This window comes from Alexandromys fortis, unplaced genomic scaffold (genome assembly GCF_014885135.2).
Source record: "Alexandromys fortis isolate MF-2015 unplaced genomic scaffold, M_Fortis_MF-2015_v1.1 scaffold_30, whole genome shotgun sequence".
NCBI lineage: Eukaryota > Metazoa > Chordata > Mammalia > Rodentia > Cricetidae > Alexandromys > Alexandromys fortis.
The window spans coordinates 108,958-127,154 of record NW_026067922.1 but is presented as its reverse complement, the minus strand read 5'-3'; the positions used below and the strand labels follow the sequence as shown (position 1 = coordinate 127,154).

Here is an 18,197-nt window from a genome sequence, read left to right as displayed (position 1 = left end):
CTTAAAAAAAAAAAAAAAAAAAAAAAAAAAAGGAAAGTTCCTCAAAGCCAGCTTCAGGGGGATCAGCTCCTGGAAGTCCTCAGGCACTGGCACTAACATCCACATACTGTCTCCACCCCCACTCCAACACAGAAATAAAAATGAAATTAAAAACATTCCTAAGATATCCAACAATAGTTTGGGATTTACAGTTTGAGCACAAAACAACGCAGTGATTAAACAAACAACCAAACAGAACAGAAAAACTGTGCCTGTATTCTCAGAGGTCTGAGATTAGTGGTGCAGTGTGGAGAACTCCTGCTTTGCTATTGGCCTAAAATGAGGCTGTTGTTCGGTAGCTAGGCTTGGAGGCCATTGAGGTCCTGGTTGACTTTGAAACCACCTCATTTCCTTGTTTCACCTAGAAAAGTTAACATCAGCTCTGTTAACATCACCTGTCACTCCTTGGAATTGAAAATAGCGCATGAAAAGGTGGGGATTCATGTTTTTGTTGAGGCCTATTGAGGCAAAGTTACTTCATCTTGGTCAAAAGAACGGAGTATCTTTGGCCTTGGGACGTGGCATTCTGGTCTGCTCCAGAGATTAGATCATTACCTACTATTATCTCCTCCCTTAAGAGTTAATTCAGGTGGGTTTATCAACCATTCCTCTACATATCCTAAGCTCTGCCAAGTAGAGAGGAGGGGTCATTGTTCCCTTTAGGAGATAGTGTACACCAGTAGCTTCTCTTGGGTTCTCTCAGGGGTCTCCAGCCCTGCTGCACAGTGCCAAGCCTCAGATGCTCCCCATGAGCAGACGTTTCCCTCCCCTCCTGTGCAGTCCCTAACAGAGCTTCGTTCTTGCAAACACTATTGAACTCCCCCCTTTCTTCATTCTATTTCTTTCGGATGCTGGCAAAGTCCAAGTATGCTTTTCTAGACACCTTGGGTCTCCCTCCATCTCCTCCATCCCAAGCATGACTGCTTGGTGACATCCAGTGAAAACGGACTGACTTTTTCTCTTCCTTGTCTATCTTCCTCCTATCCACAGATGCCATGGCTTCAGCTTGCCTACCCCATTAATATTTATCCTGGCTCGACAAGAGTCAGGGATTGGGAAGCTCAGGGGGAAGTTCAAAGAGGTTGTTGGGGCCATTTACTACTTTGAATTAAGAATCTATGGTTCTGGTCAGCTGGGGCTGAAAAATCAGCTGTGATTAACAGGATACTAGAACCACTGAATGAAATCTTTGCTTTATTGAGACAGTTGATGCTGGTCAGCTGGAGCTAAGAAATAAGAGGTGATTAAGAAGAGACCAGCATCTTCAGCTGAAATCTACTGGAAGGGTTTCCCCACACTAGAACACAGAAGCTGTGTTCCAGAGGTAGCCAAGGTTGTACCCAGGGCGGACAGCAGAATTTGGTAGTTGACATGTTACCAGCTGGTACTGGTTTTGAAAGCCTGAAAACGCGGCTGAGGCTCTAGGCTCCATGTGTCTGGGGTGGAGTCTGGGAAGAGAGCCTGGGAGAAGCTATTGGTGAAAGCCCTGTTGCAGCTGAAGACCCCAGCATTCTGGTGGCACCAGTACTGTGGGATGACGCAGAAGGACAGCAGTAGCCCTAGAGTGGAGAAGACCTGAGGCCATGAGAACAGCTGTGTGTGCTATTACAAGCCGTTTAGACAAACCCAGAAGGTCAGGCACGATTCTCAGGTGAATCAGAAGTCTGGCACTGAGCCTTACGTGGTTGGACTTTGGTTTTGTTTTGATCTGATTGTGACTGTACCTGGTTCTTTCTTTTTGGAGTAAAAAAGGATTGAACTTATTTTGAATCTATAAGAGCCCACAGTTAGAGACTCTGAATTAAAAAAAAAACAAAATTTTTAAATTGTTTGAATTTGTAGATTTTGTCTTATTTTTATGTTTGTAATGAGTTTTATATTGTCATACTTATTAATATGAGATATTGGGGAAGTAAAAAGAAAAGGTTATTGTTAAATAAAATTGTTAAATATTGTTTGTTAAATATTGTTTTGGTGTGTTAAGTTTACAGTGAATCAACTGTCCGGCTATTTTTTCGTGAACTTTATACAAACTACAGTCATCTGAGAGGGCAAAGTCTCAGGTGGGAAAAGGCCTCCAGAAGATCTGGTTGTAGGGAAGCCTGTAGAACATTTATTTTTCTTTAATTAGTGATTGATTGGAGGGCCCAGCTCTTTGCAGGTGGGGCCACCTTGGGTTGGTGGTCCTGGGTTCTAAAAACAAGCTGAGCAAGTCAGTAAGCAGTGTCCCTTCGTGGCTTCTGCATCAGCTCCTGCCTCCACATTCTTGTCCTGTTTGGGTTCTTACCCTGATTGCTTTCAAAGATAGACTGCGGTATGGAGTCTCCCCAAGATGCTTTTGGACATGGCGTTTCAACGCAATAGAAACTCTAAGACTGAAGCCATACTGGTGCCCCTTTCAGGATCGCCTGTATGTAGAAGTTTCACCGTCTCTGAGAGATGAATTTGGTGTCTTCCAGTTTATCTGTCTTTTTTTCCCTAAGGCATTGTACATCCACCTAAGAGAAGCCCCATCTTCTAGCATAGGATCCTTCCATTCTTACCAGTTGCCTGATAAAGTTCTCAAACAAGAAAGGAATCAGGTGACTTCAGAAGCGAGACCCCTTCCTCTCATCAGGGGAGCCATCTACCCTATCTCCATAAATCCCCAGAAAGTCCACACCAAGTCCAGCCTGCTACCATTACAGTAATTCGCCTAAACTGCATCCTCAGTATCTTGTAGTTCCTCAAATTCACAAGGGCGAAGGAACTAAGAGTAGATATTTCATTCGAGGCCTCTGACCCCAGGGCAAAGGCTCGCCCGGGCCTTGACCCCGGCTCCCCGCCTCCGTAGCCCACGAAGCCCCCTGCCCACGTGTGAACATCCGGCCGGTGGGACCGGCTTCTCCTGCGCGCTCGGCCGGGCGGCGCAAGCTGACGTCACGGCGGCGGAGCCTGGGGCGCCCGCGGACGGCGAGCAGACGCGCCAGGCGGGCGGCGGTGTGCAGGTCGGCGTGCGTGTTTGCGGGCGGGCGAGCGGATCTGGGCGGCGGGGCTGCGGCTCCACCCGGGACAGCGAGGTGAGCCGCGTGCCGGGGAGCCGGGCGAGCGTGCTGGGCGTCGCGCGGGCGGGGAGGGCGAGGGGACCGGGCGCGCGTGGGGTGTGTGTGTGGAAGTGAGCAGGGAATCCGAACTGGTTCGTTCATTTCGCCAGACACTTGTGCGGTGCGGTGATAGCGGGGCTGCGGTACCGGGCGGGAGGAGAAAGTCCAACCCCTGTGTGCTCCCACTGTTTGAAGACGATCATTGGTCTTGGATGGAAGGAGTAAACTTGAGGAGTGAGAGTCAGTACCACAAGTGGGGAAGTTTTCAAGGGGACTGAACAGCTTGTTGCTAATCCCACCCCCGGAGCCTAAATTTTGTCAGTTTTAGGTGTCTTGATACTGGGCTCCCTTTCGGATGTTTCTATGAATAGTTAAGTCTTTTATTGCTATTTTTTTTGCCTTTGCTTTACATTTTGCTCTTTGGCAGTTTCATATGTGTATGGAATGCATTCTGATAACTCTTCAGTTGACTCTTTTTATTTTTTTCAGAGTAGGGTTTTTTTCTGTCTTTCTTGGGTTGGCTGGGAACTTGAGGTCATATAATTCTCCCGCCTCAGCAGAGAACTATTACCGGGCACTGTCACACCAAGCTCTTGATTTTTAATAATTAACTTCAAAAAAAATCAACTTATTGCAATAGGTACTAAAATAATAGCGAAAGTTTTTGTGGATATCTGAGTCTGTTTTTCAGCCATTCTCCAATCGCAGGGAAGCTGCGAGAATATCAGATTTTGAGCTCATAGTTAATTTCCATATTAAGACAAAAGACATAGTTAGGGAATGATATTCAAGGGTGGTAATAAAGGAGCCGAGTGTTGGTGACACACACGTTTACGCAGAGTCAGATCTCTATGAGTTCGAGGCCAGCCTGGTCTACAAAGTGAGTTCCAGAATAGCTAGGGCTGTTACACAGAGAAACCCTATCCCCCTCCCCCCAAAAAGTCAAAAATAAAAATATTAAAATGGATATGAGTAGATATGGATAGACCAAAATTATTTCTCCTGCTCCAGTGATAATTAATCTCAGCGAGTATGTTCATTTTCTCAGGAAGGGCAAATGCAATCTTGGCAAGATTAAAGACCCCATAGAACATGCATTGACCCTCTGGATCTGAGTCTGGGGATATGGCTAGGAATTAGGCTTAGGTAACATCAGGTAATTAAACTGTCCTATATTCTTCGAGTTATCCTACAGGTGAAAATTAAATTTTTAGAAAGCCACAACCTTTGTGACTTCTCTCTGAAGGGATTCTGGCTGAATGTCTTACAGAAAGAGGAAGACGCCCCAAGGGCTCGGCGAACCTAAGCTGTCCTTACACAAGGTGGTTCCTTGCCCACCATGACTATCTGTAGGCTGGAGACGTGGAGGGATGGAAAGTAAGGGACAGCAGAGTTATCTTAAAGGAAGAAGAAAACATGTCACCTTCCGTGAGCCGTTCCACTAGTCTGACTTAGCATCCTAGCCTTGGGATGAGTGGAAGGAGTGCACTTCAGCGTGCCCTAGAGGCTTCCTGTGTGCAAGTGTGCTGCACACCACTCCTGTTACACTCAAGCGGCCGGGCCGGCATTTTCATTGCACCTTTGCGGGAAAGGAAATCGAGAGTGGCAGGAGAAAAAGACGACTACACTTTTATCAGTGTTCACCAGTCCGCCCCCTCTCTCCTTACCTTACTGTTCCCCTCCCATTCTGTTCCCTCCATCCTTTTCCCACCCCCAGCCCGACCTGTGGGGGGAGGGCAGAGGATAATCTCAGGTGTCCTTTCTGAGGCCACCCACATCTCCTTGTGTTTCCATGAGGCTCTCACAGTAGTCGCAAGCTCACCCAGTAGGTTTGGCTGCCTTATCAGCTGGCACCAGGGATGCCCATTCCCCGCCTGTTGCTGCCTCCCCAGCACTGGAATTACAAGGCAGATCTGAATGCTGACAAGTACTTTACTGGCGGAGCTATCTCATGGTCCAGGAATGGATATTTTCTATAGATCCTGCAGGTCCTTAGTAGCTCACTGTAAAGGCACGCAGGGAGAGGAGACTGTATGAGCTGATGGGGAGACAGACCGAGCGTGGGTCTATAAACTGTGCCGTTCCTTTTCTCCCATTAAATAAGTCGCTTCTTGATTCCAGCGAGCACAGGAGCTAGGATGATCCATATTTTACTTAAGGGACCCTGAATGGGTTCCTGTGTGGGTCAGTTGAAGTTTCAGGAAAGTAGTACCCTGGGCTGTGGACATTTAGTACTTTTGTCCGACCTGTCAGTGCTAAACGAGGTAGTTGTGTAAGCTTTTATACTGTGTAAGTATTAAACAAATGGAGTCACGCACGACCTGGGAAGAGGTTAAAGTGCTAGGGACCCAATTCTAGCAGACCAGCAGCTCATATTCTCTCTTGCTAAGTTAAGCTCATAGTTGTGATGCTCAAAGGAGACCGCATGATGTTTAGAAACTGTGAAATATTGTGTTTATCTGTAAATCACAGTGTATAAAATACTATATTAAATTTAATTTAAAATTGCAGTCAATATGAAACTATTGACATAGCTTTTCTGTACTGATTACAATCTGCTGTATGTCTTCTATCATGTACAGCATATTTTAGTTCACATTATCCACATTTCAAGTCACTCATAGCTCGTGGTACCATTCTATATAACACAGCTCTAGAGGCGTTACATGGGTACACTGATAGAAGTTAACTTAGGTTGGCTTTTTGCTGTAAAATTTATTTGTACTTTGAGCCTCTTGCTTTTAATCACTAAAAGTTTGTTTCTAAAAGTTATTCTTTTACACACAGAAAGAATGCAGTTACAGGAAGAGTAGAAACCAAGGAAGTAAGAGTTCCCCATTATTTCAGAGTGTGCCCTCAGTGGTAGGGAAGTCTAAGAGACCCTGCTCTTAGTTTTGCGAACCTGTGGTCTGAGTTAGATTTATAATCTCTCTTACTCTTGACTCCTGTTACATAACATGGGAAATGTTGTTACTGTGGTAAAATAAATAAGTATTTATTTGATCCTTGCCCCATCCTGATCTAGGAACTCTTAGTATCTTGTTGAGATTTTCTGTCTTTTGCTGTGCGTAATGAGGTTAGGTTCCAGAGATTCATCTCTGAGTTACACCCCCAGCCCCAACCAGAGTGGCTAGTTTGTCCACCCTGCAGTTTACGTGAGTGAGGTGGCCTAGGGTGGGGCTCCTCGGCAGCCTTTGGACGGGCTTGACCTCAGAAAGGCCTAGTGATGAGGAGTGAGGACCTTTAGCTCCACCTGTGAACCTCTGGAAAGGGAGGAAGGGGTTGGTGGTTCAGCTCTATAAAACTTGTTAAGCAGGAATTGCTGAACAGAAAGCTTCAGTTACCAGGTGAAAGCCCTGACCCTCAGGGAAGGGGCCCTCTCTCAGCTCTGCGGGATCAAAGCTAGAAGCCGGCTTGCTGAGGACCCTGACTGACATCTCTGGGAGTAGGTATTTTTCTTGTCGTTCATCTGTGTCCTTTATGACAACTATCCTTTTGTTTTATTTTGTGCTTTTTGAGCCAGGGTCTCACTTTGTAGCTGTTGTTTGCCTGCTTGCATCTGTAGACCAGGCTGGCCTTGAACTTTCGTTCCGAAGACCTCTGCCTCCCAGGTTTATAGATAAACATTACCGCGCACTGCTATCAGTGTCTTTTGTTGAAGTCTGTTAAACTTAAATGGCTCCCTGCATTCTGGGAGCTTACCTATATTTATCCAACCCAAGAGAGGTATGACGATAACCAGTTTGAAGTACAGGTGACAGCCTACTACGGAGTGGATGGCTGAAATCGGGGCTGATGACTGAGTATATAGAACACAGCTGAGTTATTGGATGTCAAAGCTGGAGTCCACTGCAGAGTTCCCTGGTGTATGGGCCTGTCTCTAACGCAGTTACGGGAATGTTCATTTTGTGAGAGTGTAGTAAAAGAGAAGCCACCTATCTTATATATCCAATTACCACCTATGATAAATATTCCAAGTAAAATGTGCACTTCAGAAATTACAGAGCAGCAGGCTGCTTTTAGTTAAAATCTAGCAACATAACTTGTCTCGACTAAATCTAGTAATAGGTTTAATTCACACCTCCACCCTCAAACCTAAATTAAAAGTAGAATTTATTTGGCACGTGTGATGCTGATTTACACAGCGGACAAGTAGCCTCCTTAGGCGGTGGATCCATTCCAATACAGACACTTTTTGGCCACTTAGTTGATTTCCCTAAATCTATAAACAAGTCATTGTGTCTTGGTTTCCAGCTATAGATACAGATCGCTCTGCCTCCGGGACGTGTGCTCAATCTTGGTCACCTGTGGGAAAAGAGTAATTATCCCCAGCGCCATAAAAACTTCCCCTTCATAGCTGCTTTACTCTAAGAGATTATTCAAGTGGCTTGAGTTTTCAACAACAGAAACAGTTGCCTCCCCTTTCTTCTTTACTGTGAGAGTGAAAAGTGCTGCGATGAACTGCCAGGTTTCCTCTCCCTGTCTTGGTCAGAGGTTTTCCCTGAACGTTGGTTGGATTCCAGGAGGGGCTCATGACATCATCTCAGCTTCAGCTAATCAGATGTTGAAGTTTCAGGAAATGTTTTTTTGTGTGTGTGTGTGTGTGTGTATATATATATATGTATCTGTGTGTGTCTTTGTTTGTGTGTGTATCTCTCTCTCTATCTCTGTCACACACACATACACNAACAGTACTTTGCAAAAATAAAACCTTGACTGATTTTGTACAGATTCAAATTTAAAATATCTTCAAGCTCAAAGTTTATGCTTTCAAGAGAAAAGATTTTCCTTTCAATGCAGTCATTGCAGAACGTTGTTCATTTTCTTATTTGTCTTAATTTTGAAGCATTTGTCGACTTACTAAAGTTGCAATAACAACACAACAGTCTAGTCCAGAGCAGCCTGCTGATGGGGCTCGTCATTTAGCGTTAGTATAGTACTGTATGCTGGTCATTGCGCACTCTGTCTCCCTTTCTCTGGCCATTCATCGCTGTCATCGAGGATCATCTGAGTTTGCCACATTATAGCAGACTGCTATATATTTAGTTTCTACTCATATATATGTGTATACACACACACACACACATATATATATATATCAGTTCCAGTATATAAAGCAAGCCTTAATTTCTTCATGATCTTGACACCAGAAAAAATACTAGTCCATTAATATGTACATTGCACCTCCTTTGTGTGTGATACTTTCTCATGACTGGGTTGGCACTCTGTTTTGGGGAAGAGCAACATCATAAAAGTAAAGTGCCTGTCTAAGTACGTTCTGTGAGCATCCTGCAGCATGAGTGACAGGTGCATCTTCTGATGACAGTCACTTTGGCGAAGGGTTTCACTTTTCCCTTTGTAAATAAGGTCTGCCTTTGGAGACACACGAGAACTGTATATTCTGTTTCATTCTAGACTTCTCAGTGGTTTTGGTGTATAATTGTAGAACACATTGTACTTACAGTTTTTTTTTTTTTTGATACATTTTAAAAGGAGTTTCATGCCTGTATTTCTATTTTTTTTCCTCGAAGGGGCAGCTAGCCGTGCCTTGCCTTCACTTAGCTCTTTGTGTCAGTGCTGACTTACGGAATTTTATTTTGTATGTTGGGCCGTAATCCACTATTATCTCTATTTGATTTGCTGCTCAAATTGTCCCTGCTTTTGATGCAAGATTTGATGCTGTGCTCTTTTTTATATATTTACCTCTACCATCATTCTTGGAAGTATTTCCTTCTCTGGTATCACACAAATTTATAGGCTAATGTGGCAAACCTGGCACTCTGGTTATGTTTATTTACCATGATATTAAAAACCGAGTTTGTTCTTGGTACCAAGTATCCTCTGAGACTCTGTATTATGGTGACTAGAATCCAGGGTGTCCAGCTGTGTCTCTGTGTAGGCTAGTTGTAGGCTAGTAGGCACTCTCCCTCTGTGTGATCTCCACACAGACTCCTACACTAGATAAGACCTGATCATAGTCGTCAGTGCGGACTCCCTCTTGAGATTCCAAAAGACTCTGAGAAAGAGAAAAAAGCTGCAAGAGTTAGAAGTTTAAGTGAATGCCCAGTTTTTAAATCAAATATTGAACTAATAAATATTTTAAACATGTAATCCATATGTTAGCTTCTGTTTATTAGACTCTGGGAAGGAACCAGGGATATTTCGTTAGCTGAGTAGCTTCATTAAGCTGTGTACCGACTAGTAGCTGAATGGTTATGAAAGGAAGTTCTGTACAGACTGACATTTTCAAAGTGTCCTTACATCAATTACAAAGCTTTTTCCTCTTTAGTGTTATCCTGGGACAAGTCTTTAATCTTGCTACTTCCTTCTCAAAATAAAAGTCCTTGACAATATTTTTATTTCCTGTCCCCCCCCCCTTAAGTTTAGAACGGAATGTAGCATGCACAGAGTTTGAGACAGGCTCCCTCTCTGTTTTTAACCTGTTGGTTGAATCTAGAGTAGTGAAGTGTTCAGTTAAATTTCAGATAACTATCTGCTCTGCTCTTTCTAGCCGTGGATCAGTACCATAGTGATGCAGTGTGGTGGGCACGGCCTGTAGAAAGCACTAGAAACCAGAATTGGGAAACATGCAGGCTTTTTCCTTCAAAGGAGGGAAATGATGTCTGTTCACCCCGAAAACTGGAGTGGGTGTTGTTCAAACCCAGTGATCCTTTGCTACAGAGTCAGCCTTCACCCGACTCCAGATTCCACAATCCCCTCAGCAATCCTCCCAGTCAGTAGAACCCATCTTCACGCTAGGTAAAAACCCTCCGCCCCAGACCCTTACCACAAGCGCTGTTTATGCCAACAGAACACATTCTTACGGAAATGGTCACAGGTGCTTTGTTGAAGAGATGCACTTTGCAAGGGAATTTTGATGCAACCAACTCAAAAGTTTTGTTGTGATATTTGTCCCGTGGAAACTTCCCCCACAGTTTTTCTGTGTTTAAATGCGTAGGAAAAATAAACTGATAAGACTTCAGAAGCTTTAACCCAGCACTGGCTAATGTCGTACTGACCTGAGTTTCATTCTTAATCTCACCCTGATCATTTCCTGCCTAAGGCTTGAAGGGTCCCCCCACCACGCATTATTGGATTTGAGATGATGTGCACCTGGATTAGCAGCTTCTCCTGTTATAATTACAGGTATCCTTATGTATAGCGCCCGCCTGTACCACGTGACTGTATGGTACTACTCCTGTATTGTAGAGCCTGCACTACAGGACCATTCGTGAGCCTCGGGCAAGGGGCAGGAGATTGAAACACACAAAGACACACACAGACAGTACAGACAGACATACACCTCTAGTCACTGGTAAAGAAGCCCTTTATTGAATAGTACCATGGAGGCTTATATACCCAACACCAGCAGGTGAAAACCTCATCTCCTGATCCTCCTGATCCTCAATCAAGGACAAGGCAACACGTGCTCAGGAAGCAGAGCTGGACACAGCTTTCAGAAGCTCAAATCAGAAGGCCAAGTAAAGGTCACTAGCGGGGGAGAGCAGCTGGAGGCCAGGGCTCCACACGGTCCCAACAATTATGATTTTTGTGGAACATACACCTGACATAAAATACATTTACTGCTCTAGGCTTCATAATTTAGAAACCAGCGCTGCTGTAGACCTCTGCTTTTCCATTTATGTTTATTGACATATGATTATGATTACATTTATTGAGTTATGAACTGGAAGTGAACAGGAATAAGGACCTTAATGTGGTAGACGTGTGTTAGACGCATATTATTAGACTCTTGAGGAAGGACTGGATGGTGGTAGACCCTGTGTTGGGTAGCCTCCTGTAAAATTCTGATTCAGAAATTCAGCTTCATTGTTTGCCTGGTTCTCTTGTTTTTTTTTTTTTTTTCTGTGGATCTCAGGGTCTAAAATTCTGGGATCACCCCCCTTTCACTGCTGCTCATCTTCCTACGCCGCCGCCATTGGGGTAGAGGTCTCAGATGGTGACCTGTAGGATTTCTCCTTACCCTTCACAAATCTGAAGCGAAGTTTCTTCATTTGTGTTATTTTGTTTGTAGTTTAGTAATAACAACTATAATATTTCTCATGGAGCTTCAACATTTCATTCTTGCCATGATTTTAATACCTGTAACACATTGTGAGTCTTTTATTTATAGGAATCCTTGAGACTAGGGGATGAGGAGCTCTGAAGGATCCAAAGTAATTGACATTGTTAGGTTCCTTTTTTTTTTTTAGTAGCTATAATCTGCTGGCAAAATCAACTTATGGAATTATGACTTATATTTTTAATCTTGTCTTTTTGAGACAGTGTCTCCTGGAGCACATCTGGCTATGAACTAAGTAGTAGAGGATGGTCTTGAACTACTGATCCTCCTTCCTCTCCCTCCCGAGTGCTGGGATTATATGTACGTCACAGCCTGGCTTTTGTTGCTTGTTTTTATGCGCTAGAGTCCCATTGTACCCTCAGACTCTCCTTTCGGTTGATGAACTCCTGTGGGCCACCATCTCTAGCTTACAAATACAACCTTTAGAACTTATGTTTTTATGGACGCTTTAGTGCATTTATCATTTGTTTATTATTTAGTGTGTGGGTGTGTGCGTGTGGGTGTGCCTATGGGTGCACATACCCTCATTCGTGTGTAGAGGTCAGACGACAGCTTCTAGGAGTTGGTTCTCTCCTCTTGCTGTTCATTCCGGGGAATGAACTCAGGGCATGTGGCGGGGTGGCGAGTGCATTTAACTGCGAGGCTGACTTCTAGAGAGTGTGGGTGTGCAGTGTAATCTAAAGGAAGTGCATTCTGAGTGGGACGGTTGCGTCTGCAGATGGGCAAGAGATGGCTGAGGGTAAAGAACTTAGCAAGAACGTCTTGCTCTGTGACCTCGGCTAAGTTGTTAAAGCCGTAACTCAAATATTTGTACTTGTAATAGTGACCTTTGGGACTGTAAGGAGCGCGCGGGAGGATGCTGGGAAGGGTTACTGTCCTATTGGTATTGGAAATACTGAACAAAATAAGTCTGGAACGCTCTCAAATAACAAATATGCTCCTTCACAAAGTTCTGTGGTTTCTTTTGAGAGAGCAGGTCTAGTACTTTGGAATTTACCTCATTTGTTTTGCGTGAGGCAACCGTTGACTTCAGCAAACAGAGAGTTGTGAAGACAGAAGTATTTCTGTTAGGCTATCCCAACGTCACTCACGTTACACATTTGTATTCTCAGAATGTAGTTACCTGGGTGTTGCTTATTTTAAATTTTATGTACACACTTGATAATTTCTAAGGAACTATAATACTGTTTTAAAACTTTTTAAACATCTGTGAGTGTGTGTGCATGTGTGTGAGTTGTGTGCATGTATGTGTGCATGTGTGCAGGCCACAGTGACCAAGGGGAGGTCAAAGGATAACTTGATGTTCGTTCTTTCCCTGCAACGTGTAGGTTCTTGGGATTGAACTTAAGTTACCAGGCAGCAACTACTCACTGAGCTGTTTCACAGCCCTATTTTGTAGTATTTAGGAACTCAGGAATAAGTTAATTTGATATAAGATATAGAAAACCTTATGGCGGTGAGAGGGAACGGGAAGAGAGAAGGGAGTGGGAATTAGGATTGGTATGTAATTAGGATTGGTTGTTTTTTTTTTTTTTTTTAAAGAAAACCTTATGGCTTTATAAATTTGTTAATGAGTAATATAGTAATAAAAATGTATCCTACAATAATAAATAATGTAGGCTTGTCTTATCTAGTTCAGTATCATATGTAGAAATTGAAGTTAACTAAGTCTGAATTTCTCAGTCATGTTATCTGTTTCAGTTGCTCCATATGTATCAGGTGAATGCATCTGGCAGATAGTGTTTGAGTCTCCCTTACAGTCTGTCTCCTGATGGTTTACAAAGGAAGTAGGAAGAATCACAGGCAGTTTTTAAATTGAACATAGATTTTTGAAAACTATGATATATTCTGAGAACAGTTTCCCCCTCACACAACTCCGCCCAGATCCTCCCTGCTTCCCCATCAGCCCAAATCCATCACCTTTCTTTTTCTCATTAGGAGCCAAACAGGTATCTGAAAAATAATAATAGTAATGATAAAACTAGATAAAATAAAAAAACCAGAATAAGACAAAACAAACAAGCAGAAGAAAAGACACACACACCCACACACCACAAAAACACACACACACAAAAAAACGGAAACCATGACATATACACAAAGGACCTATAAGATTAAAAAATAAACAAAACAGACAAACCATTCTGAGACCAAGAACCTCCAGAATGGCCATTGAGTTCGTTGTTGTGTTGGACATCTACTACTGGGCATAGGCCTGGTCTGTATCCCCAGTGAGACTCTGTTGGAGAAAACTAAGTTTTCGTTTGTGGCCGGTTATCAATTGGAGACAGCTTTTGGGTTAGGGATGGGGGATAGTGTTCAGTTCCCCTTTCAGAGTTGGGGCCCAGGTAATTTTTAATCTGATTCTGTGGTGTTTAGTTGCAAAACTAAAAACAAGTTCCTTTAAAGACTTCTATTTGTAGACTCTTTTACACATCAAGAACCGGGTTTTTGTTAAGTCATTTCTTAAATAATTTGTTGGCTCACCGTTGCTAATTTTGAGCTTTGGTCAATGTGTAGCTGTAGCTGGTGCTTCCTGAACTCCTTAGTGTAGCTCCAGCCTCAGGAGTCAGTCCCTGGCCAGCTTTGCCTGCGGTGTAGTAGAGGAAAACCCTTCTCCTTTCTCAGGTTGAATATTTGGAGACGTGTTGACTTGAATTGAGAAGAACCAGATCAATGAGGGAAATTATTTATTTATTTATTTATTAAAGATTTCTGCCTCCTCCCTGCCACCGCCTCCCATTTCCCTCCCCCTCCCCCGATCAAGTGGCCATACTAATTTCTAAAAATGAGGGAAATTTTGACTACACATTGAAAGAAAAATATACATCAAAGGCTAAAGTTCAAGTTGATGCCTATTTATTTATTCATTATTTGAGACCATACGCAACCTGACCTGAATTCCTGAGATCCTCCTGCCTAGCTACAATTCCAGGCTGTGCTTCCTCCTCACCATTCACAATTTTCAAGGTGAGATGGGGTGGGGGAGGGGTGGGGGAAACACTTTAGGTCTCGGGGCCTGCTTGATGGCTCAGTGCATGAAGCCATTTGCCTCCTCCGTGCTTGATAACCTGAGTTCAGTTCCTGGGCATACACGGGCCGCACAGGGTAGAAGGGAAAGAACGGACTCCCACAAGATGGTCTTTGACCTCCACATGAGCAGGTGTGTGCACGCACAACACTGCACATAAATATAATAAACTATATTTTTAGGAAAGTGCTGGGAGCTGTGACGGTTCTGTGACAGGGTCTGTAATAGGAGTGAGCCCCACTCCCTCTTTGTGTCTCTAGAAAGGTCTTTACTTTCAGGCCAGTAGGGGATTTGGGGACTTTGAGGGCCTTACGCTCAAGGTTACAGTCCTCCTTCCTACCCTGTTTGGCCTCAGGACTTAACTCCTTTTGAGTGTGTCCAGGCCTCTCCTGTGAACTCTGGCCCATTTGACAACCTGCGTTATCTCTGTTGGGTATCTGCCAAGGCATTTCATTGATTGAGAAAAGGAGGCAGCGGTAAGTTGGTCAGAATGTCTTAACTAGAAGGAGTAAACTGGCAAAATAAGAGCTAAGGAAAATGTCTCTGTTCACAGGTTGGTAAATTGAGAGAGTGTTTGGCTGGGTTCATGAGAAAGGCAAGATCACTTAGAAGAGAGTTTTAGGATGGGAAGCCAAAGCCAGACATTGCTCCTGTGGACTCTGACACTGTCTTGGCTCCCAAGTTTTACAGCTGTGTGCGCTGATGGCGCTCTTACCTGTGTGCCTTGCTATGTCTAGGTGTGCTGTGGAGGCTGCAGGAAACCCCGCACCGGCATACAGCCCCTGTGGTGTCTACACTCTGTACTTCCCCTCATATGTAGTATATAAATAGCTATTTTTGTAATGTAAGTTTACATGGATAAAGAGAGTTGATATTTTTATAGGTATTTGTGTGTGATGGCTGACTCTTGGGAAGACTTTCTGGGAAGACCACTTTTACCCTCCTTAGCCCTCTTGCCTTTGGCTGCCCAAACTTGTGACGAGAGCCCCAAGCTCTTCCTCAGAAGAGTGAAAGTCCTCAGACATCTGGCCTCTCCTAAAGTACCATGTGTTTCCCATGTGTGAAATTTCTATGCAGAGCAAATCAAGCCTTAAACTTGTCCCACTCAGCCCGGTTTTACCTGAGAAACCTTTTCATATAATACCTGGTGGGGCATGTGGCTATATGGGTATACAGATCAACATTTACTGATGATAAAACATTAACAAGGCTATTTTGTTTTTTAGTTTTTATGTTTTGAGAGTTTCATACACACTATACTGTATTTCCACTATTTCCATTCCTCCCTTTTTCTTCCTCCAGCTCCTCTTGTGCATCTCCCCTTCTCAAATTATAAATTTCTTTAATTGTGTGTGTGCACGCGTGTGCGTGTGCTGAATCCATTGAGTGTTGCTCCTGTGTATACATGTCTAGAGCTGACCACTGAGGATTAGACAACCCATCTCTCAGGGGCCTGTCCCTGGAGAACTGACTCTCCGTCTCCCAGCAGCTGTTAATTACCTGTAGCTCTTCATCTAGGAGCAGGGCCTTGTGAGATCTTTCCTCATCTACATTGGCAGGTGTTGTCGTGTAGGTCTTGTTTAGGTTTTATTGTTGAGGTTTCATGGGTGCAGCTCCCTGTCAAATATAGAAGACACTATCTCACAGCAGACTGTAGGGTTCTCTGGCCCTTACAGTCCATCCAGCCATCATTTGGGATGATGAGCCTTAGGTCTTAGAGATGCAAACAGTAAGTGCTTCAGAAAATGCAGTATCTTCAACAAATGGTGTTGGAGAACAGGTTGACCATGCTGAAAAATGAAATTAAGCTAGTATCTATTACCATGCATAAAAGTCAACTCCAAGTATATCAAAGACTATAATATGACACCTGAAGTGCTGAAATCACTAGAAGAAAACACAGGCAGTAGCTCCTAAAATAGAGGTGTAGGTAAGGACTTTCTGAATAAGATTCCTTTTGCTCAGGAATTTGGGCCAACAATTGACAAATAGAACCCTGGATCAAAGGCCTTAAACAGCTAGAAGAAAACACAGCCAGTATTTTTCAAGATGCAGTTGTGGGAAAGGACTTGAATAAGAGTTCATTTGCTCAGTAATTCATGCCAACAGTTGACAAATAAGACAGTATAAAACTTAAAAATCTGTTGTACAGCAAAAGAAACACAGTTCAGTGAAGTGGAATCCCAGCATAGAATCTTGGTCAACTATACACCAGACAAAGGATTAATATCCAGAATATATAAAGAACTCTAAACTGTTTAAAAGAATCAAAGAACAACCCAATTAAAGATAGGCTATGAATCAGAACAGAGAATTTTCAGAAGAAAAAAGTAAAATGACCACGAAATATCTTTATCAGAGTTCAACATCCTTAGCAACTGGGGAAATGCAAACTAACAGCACTTTAAGATGTCATGTACTCATTTTACCCCAGGCAGAATGTCAAGACCAAGAAAAGGAATGCTGTTGAAAATGTGGGGAAAGGAGAGGCCTTTGAGATTGGTGTTATTACAAACAGGTGGAAACAACTGTGGAGAGAACTCTTATTTTAGAACAATTCTTTGGTATACGTAGGATTTTATCATTTATTAAAGACAAGCAAGTTTGCACCAGAAATGGGATAGATATGCTTGTTTATTTTTACATGATCTAAATATTATCCAGGACAATCATATTTTAATTTTATAATCTGTAGTGCTGAAAATACCACTTAATATCGATACATACAAAATATCAGTAGCATGTTCATGGCTATTTCAGAAATTGTTGAAAATTCAGTGCTAATCGCAGGCCAAAATTTATATAATCATATTTTTTATGAAATTCAAGTCAACAACTCAAACAGCATTTAAAAAAAATCAAACATTTTAGCACAAGATATGTTAGCACAAGATATATTTAGCAGAAGATACATTAACTAGATACTTATGAGGAATGACGACAGAAAAATATTATGGCTTTGTTTTCTATAAAAAAACCATTATGCTTCTTTTAAAGAAAGATTTATCTATTTTATTTTATGTGTTTGGGTGTTTTTGCACAATGGGTATGTATCTGTTGCCTCAGGATACCAAAAGAGTGTGTTAGACCTGGAACTGGAGTTACAGATGGTTGTGAACCTCTATGCCTGGGTCTCCTAGAGGAGCAAACCAGTGCTCTTAACCCGTGAGCCATCTCCCTGGCTCACCTTTATGTTTAAGAGTAGGAAATGTTGTGCAATAATATTGCACATGTTTTGTTTTTGTTTTTGAAATTCATACCGCAGAGTAGTCCAATCTAAGCCAAGCTATTGCAGGCAGCATTTGTTGCTCTTGTGCGGTGATGGTATGTGCAGTGCTGGGGGCACATGGGTGAGGTCTGCCAGAAAAGCCAGGGACTCATTAGGAGTTTGATTTTGAACTTGAGTTTATTTTTGGTCATTTATTCAGATCCCCTCTTTTAGGTCCAGGACTAGATACAGTGCTGAGAGCCGCCGTAGAAGATGCACACAAATAATAAACTTTTCCTTTTGCTAATTGGGTCTTTTGTTTGTTGTTTTCTACGTATCCATGTTCACATGTGTGCCTGTACACATGCAGGCATATGTGTGGAAGCCAAAGATTGGTGTTGGATCTTGCTCAGTTGCTGTTATTGTTTTGAGACGACAGTCTTTCACAGGACTTCGACTTTGTTGATTTGGCTAGACTGGCTAGAAAGCCCTAGGGATCCTCCTGTCTCCACCTTTCCAGTGCTAGAATTACAGGCATCCCTGGCATTTTGGCATAGTTGGTGGGGATTGAACTCAGATCCTCATGATTTAATAGCAAACACTTTACTCATTGAGCCGTATTCCCAGTTCTCATCTTACTGTTTATTCATTTGCCCATTTTTTATGTATTTATTGTATTGTGTCTTTGTGTACACGTATGCATTTGTGCTCGTGAACCATAGTACACAAGTGCCTGTGGAGGTCAGAGGACAG

At 42.9% G+C, this 18,197-nt stretch overlaps 1 protein-coding gene across 2 annotated transcripts in view; it reads left to right on the top strand.

The window, feature by feature from the left end:
- LOC126501293 (broad substrate specificity ATP-binding cassette transporter ABCG2) overlaps positions 1 to 18,197 on the top strand; it is a 103,581-nt gene that overhangs the window by 48,854 nt on the left and 36,530 nt on the right. Inside the window, exon 1 of one of the 2 annotated variants that reach the window (XM_050141895.1) lies at positions 2,953 to 3,098. The exons of the other annotated variant lie outside the window; for it this stretch is intronic. The gene's annotated coding sequence lies outside the window, so the exon portion shown is untranslated. Of the gene's footprint in view, positions 1 to 2,952; positions 3,099 to 18,197 lie in introns of those variants that run through there. 2 annotated transcript variants of the gene reach the window in all.